Raw genomic sequence first — 5,742 nt, forward strand, 5'->3', positions numbered from 1 at the left:
GCACACAGGCGCACACAGGCACACACACAGGCACACACAGGCACACGCACACAGGCACACACACAGGTGCACAAAGGCACACGCACAAAGGCACACACAGGCACACACACAGGCGCACGCACACAGGCACACGCGCACAGGCACACACAGGCACACGCACAAAGGCGCACACAGGCACACACACACACAGGTGCACACAGGCACACGCACAAAGGCGCACACAGGCGCACATACAGGCGCACACAGGCAAGCACACAGGCACACACATACGCACACATACAGGCACATGCACACAGGCACACGTACACAGGCACGCGCACACATGCACACACACACAGGCGTGCACACACACATATGCACACACATACACAGGCACACACGCATGGGTGCACGGACACAGCCCCTGGGCAGAGGCCTTGCCTTACAGAGACTCAGACAGACAACGTTCCTTCGTATCTGAGAGAGCGGAGGCCCCGCACTCAGCCAGGCTTCCTTCGAGGTGAACGGCCATGCACCCAGGTGTGGGAGGAGGTGTGGCGCCTGCAGGAGAATCGGAAGCACCGGCCCTCAGGACACAAGGATTTCAAACTTTTTTTTTTTTTTTTGAGACAGAGACTCGCTCTGTGGCCCAGGCTGGCGGGCAGTGGTGCGATCTCAGCTCATTGCAACCTCCACCTCCCGGGTTCAAGTGGTTCTCCTGCCTCAGCCTTCTGGATAGCTGGGATTACAGGCACTCCCACCACACCCGGCTAATTTTTGTATTTTTAGTAGAGACAGGGTTTCTCCATGCTGGCGAGGCTGGTCTCAAACCCCTGACCTGAAGTGATCCACCTGTCTTGGCCTCCCAAAGTGCTGGGATTTCAGGTGTGAGCCACCACACCCAGCCAGAAACAAGCATTTCAAAAATGATCTTTATTGCACCAAGGTGCTAGAATGAGTGAGTGGCTGCATCTATAAACAAGAGGTCCAGAAAAAGGACTAAGAAGCAAAAAAATGCTCTAACATATGAAAAATCATACCTGCTGGAATAAGAAACTACATAAGGACAGAACAAATGAGAACCGCTTGCACCCGGGAGGCTGAGGCTGCACTGAGCTGAGATTGTGCACTATACAGCCTGGGGCACAGACTGAGACTGTCTCAGGGAGGGAGAAAAAAAGGTGCTCTCTTCCCTATTTGCTTTCTCCTGTATTGAGGGTTCCAGGAACACGTGCCTTAGACTGGAACGCTGTCCTCATTAGACAACCACTTCCCAAGCCCTCCCCAACCCTTGGCACCCATTATTCAAGTAAATGGATTTTTTTGTTTTTTACATGGAGTCTCATTCTTGTCACCAGGCTGGAATGCGGATGGCATGATCTCAGCTCACTGCAACCTCTGTCTCCCGGGTTCAAACAATTCTCCCGCCTCCGCCTCCTGAGTAGCTGGGATTACAGGTACGTGCCAGCACACCCGGCTAATTTTTGTATTTTTAGGAAAGACAGGACTTCACCGTGTTGGGCAGGCTGGTCTCCTGACCTCATGGTCTACCCGCCTTGGCCTCCCAAAGTGCTGGCATTACAGGCATGAGCCACTGCACCCAGCTGAAGAGACCACTTGTGTTTTTTTTTGTTTTGAGATGGAGTCTCACTCTGTCACCCAGGCTGGAGTGCAGTGGCGCCATCTCGGCTCACCACAACCTTTACCTCCCAGGCTCAAGCAATTCTCCTGCCTCAGCCTCCAGAGTAGCTGGGACTGCAGGCATGCACCACCACGCCCAGCTAATTTTTGTATTTTTGGTAGAGATGGGTTTTCACCATGTTGGCCAGACTGGTCTAGAACTCCTGACCTCAGGAGTTCAATATCTGCCCACCTCAGCCTCCCAAAGTGCTGGAATTACAGACGTGGGCCACCAGGAGAGGGCACATCTTAAGAGAGACAAATGAAGAACTTCCCCAAATGTATTAAGTACACCAGCCTCTGGATCCACGGGGCTCACTGAACCTCAAGCAGGACAGAAAGCTGGAGGAACCCACCGACGCAGGTCACTGCGAAACTGACAAAACCCATACAGAGAAAACCTCAAAAGCAGCCAGAGACATACACCACACCCAGGGGCCTCAGTGGCAGCCGCCTCTCACCAGCAGAGGACACGGCTTCGCACCCACTAAGCACCCGAAGGAAACCCAAATTCTACATGCAGCGAAAGCATCCTCCAAAACCGAGGCTGATACAGCCACCTGTGGTCAGAAAAAGCTGGGGAAACGCGCTGCACGTGGACTCACTCGAGGGGCACGGGAAGGGGCACAGGAGCCTGAAAACCCATTCTCACAGCAGTATCCCTAGAAGGCAGATCCTGCACAACAATGCAGGCACTGCGGACGCGCCACCCCAGGAAACAGAACGCAACGCCCGCGGTCCACGGTCAGGGCTTCCGGGCTGTGCGGCGGGAAGGGCGTCCCCTAGTCCCCAGCTCAGGATCCCTCGTGCTCTCAGCAGTTACTGATTAAATCAAAGCACTTCAGTTTCTGTGTGTTTCATCTGCCAACATGATTGCACTTGAAATTGAAACAGAAATTTCATGAACAGATCCCTGCCTTCCCCCTGCCCTAGCTTGGGTGGTCCCAGGCCCCGGCCACCAGGAAGGTGCCCGTGCGCCAGGTATGGCCTGGGGTTGCCAGGAGCAGTCATGGACTTGGCTCAGCGTGCCTGGCTCCTACGCCCACTGGCGATGGACTCAAACTCTCAACTTCTCCCAGTCTGAAAAACTGAAGTCACAGAACAGAACCGCCAGGGACACTCACCTGCCCAAAGCTGGGAGCTCCCACCTTCCCCATGGCTGCCCTCCCAGAAGACAGTGACCAAAGGGGCTGTGGGGAAGCCCCATGCAACAGAAGGGACGGCCACTCCAAGCCCTCTGCTGGGACTGCCCTGTGGGCAGCACGCAGGTGACAGGTTCCTCCAAGCCAACAAATTCTATGGAGGGAAGTGAGGGACCCGAGGGGGTAGGGCATGCCCCAGGCGGGCAGGGGTGCCAGGCTTCCAGCGGGGACCAGGGCTGCCCTTTCTGTGGGGACTTAAAAAGCCCAAACGAGACCGACTAAAACTGGATCCAATGAGAAAGTCTGGCAGCTCCTCAAAGTTAAACATAAGCCGGATGCAGTGGCTCCAGCCTGTAACCGCAGCTACTCGGGAGGCTGAGGCAGGAGAATCACTTGAACCCGGGAGGCAGAGGTTGCAGTGAGCTGAGATCTCGACATTGCACTCCTGGGAGACAGAGGGACACTAAGTCTCAAACAAAACAAAAACAAAAACTAAACAAAAAACGCTATTTCCAAAACACAATTCCTCCTCGGCCTAAGTTCCAAGCAATCGCTGCCTATGAAGCTGCACGTGAGCACGCTGTGCGGTTCCTTAGCTCCTAATGAACCCGTGTTCTATGCAGAACTTCATCCTGGGACCCTGGAGATGTGGACTCTGGGCAGAGGGGAGTTCCCAGCGCCCTGACATCCCGGGAGCACGGTGGGGAGTGGCGTCCCCAGCCGCAAGCTGCTACAGGGGCGTGGAGACAGCTGTCCAGACGGAGAAGCAGCCTGGTCACTCCCAGGCCAACCGCCTCCTGCCCGGCCTGCGGAGAGTCCCATAAACAACTGAACGATGGCAACTTTTGGGGGCTGATATTTTTGACCAGAGCAAATCTTGCTCCGTAGAGGAAAATTTGATTATTTTTACATTTGAAGGTAAGCCCTTCTTTTCAAATTAACAAACGACTGTTTTAAAACTAAGGAGCAGACAGAAAACGCAGTGACCCCTGGGATCACGTGATTATTCCAGGTCTACAGTGAAGACAGCGGGGAAGCGGCTGGCACTATAGGTCCAGTGTGGGAGGCGCCCATTCTCCTCGGGGTGGAAGGCGGGGCTGGGAGCTGGCCTGCCCCTGCTGTGAGGCAGCAGCCCCTACCCGTCTCCACCTGAGCTCCAGCCCCTAGCTGCTCCTGGCTCTGGTGCCACCTCCCTGGGCTCAGCTCTGGACCCTCCTCTTGGCTCCCCCAGTTCTGCCCAGGCCCCACCGTGGACCTGCGTGGTCAGGGTCAGAGTATGGTGGCTGTGCAGGAAGCCCAGGCTACACAGCTCAGCTCCGGGCACAAAGACCCCAGATACCTGTGCCCACTTCTTTCCTGGCTTGGGGAAGTTCTACTGGGCAGCTGGGTGCCAGGGCCCATGTGGGCTGTGGGGCTCCCAGGGCATAAGGCCAAGGCACAGCCTGGGCACAGCGCCCCTCCTGCCGCAGAGACCCCACGGCCAGGGCCCTTAGACTGGTCAGAGACCACTCAGGCCCTGCAGGAGGCCCTGGTATCCGAGAGGGAGGGTCCCCTGCCTTGGTCCGGGGGCACCACCTCTAGGACTCTCTTGAAAAGGGCTGCAGGAATGGGAGGGGTGGGCCAGAGGGAGGGTCCCTGGGCTGAACCGAGTGGATGGTAGGGTCCTGAGGGGCCATCCCCAGGGGATGTCTGGGAGGTGGAAGCCCCCAGGGGAGCTCATGGCAGCTAAACATCTAACTGGCTCCAGCCAAAGATCCCGGCTTAGGTTTGAGCTGGGGCTATGAGACGGACAGAGACCCACCCTAGCCGCTGCCCAGCCCCATCCTCCCCAGGAACTGGGGTTCTGACCATGGGCTCCTAACACAGACGAAGGTGCCAGGGCAGCACCTGCAGTGGGTCCTTCCTGTCCACCCCTCAGGCCTGCAGCCGTCAGGGTGGGCACACACGGTGGGCCGGGGGGCCCTGCCCCTGGGGAGGGAGTGCCACTGCTGTGCCCTGGGCCAGAGACCCAATTGGCCTGGGGCATGGGGTGGCTCTGGTGGCCAGGGCGCCGTCGCCCACTCCCAGCAGGCAGGAGGGACCCATCTGGGCTGGGGCTGCTGTATCTGACCCGCCAGACACTGTCCCTGGCCCAGAAAAGGTTTTCCCATGGACACCCCAGCTCTGCTGGGCCCCTCCCACCACTGGACCCTTGCCTGACCCTGTCCCAACATTTTCTGAGGACGCCCACTCCCTCATCCCTGCCCACCAAAGAGCCCAGACTTCACCCACCACACCGCCACCATTAAGGCCGGTGACTGAGAACACATTCCCCACAGCCAGAGGACGGGGAGGGTGAGACCAGGGCCCAGATGCCAGGCAGGCCAGTGGGCAGGAGCCTCCCCGCCACAGGAGGCAGGCAGTGCCAGTGTGGGAGCCCTCCAGGCAGGTGCCGCCTGCTGGGTGCTGGTGAGATTTTCCCGTCCCTGCCATGGCTGCAATCCTCACACGTGAGCACCCTCCTCCCTCACGCACGCGTGTGAGCACACACGGGGCCCAGGCAGCCACAGTGTGAACTGCACCTGCTGGCCAGGCTGTGGGCAGAGCCAGGTCTGGCCTCCAGGAAGGTGGTGGTGCAGCTGGAGCAGCTGTGGGCCGGGAGTGTGACCAGCTGGCACTCTGCAACGTGTGGCCCCTCCCCTGCCCACCGCTGGGCCAGGCCTGGCCTCTCTTGGGGAGCCGAGGGAGGAAGGGCGGGGCACAGGGCCTGCGGGGACATGCCATCGGCTGCGGTGGCCCTCAGGGCTCAGGGGGTGAGGCTGCTGCCCGGCCAGGCCTTCTCCCCAAACTAAAGCCAGAGGGGGCAGAACCCTGCCCTCTGCTCAGGCACCACCTTCGGGGCCCCAGCCCGGCAGCCCATGGCGGGCACTAGCACTTCCCGCCTGCTCTGTGGCCCGGGAGC

The sequence above is a fragment of the Cebus imitator genome, unplaced genomic scaffold, assembly GCF_001604975.1.
Source record: "Cebus imitator isolate Cc_AM_T3 unplaced genomic scaffold, Cebus_imitator-1.0 Scaffold384, whole genome shotgun sequence".
NCBI classification, from domain to species: Eukaryota; Metazoa; Chordata; class Mammalia; order Primates; family Cebidae; genus Cebus; species Cebus imitator.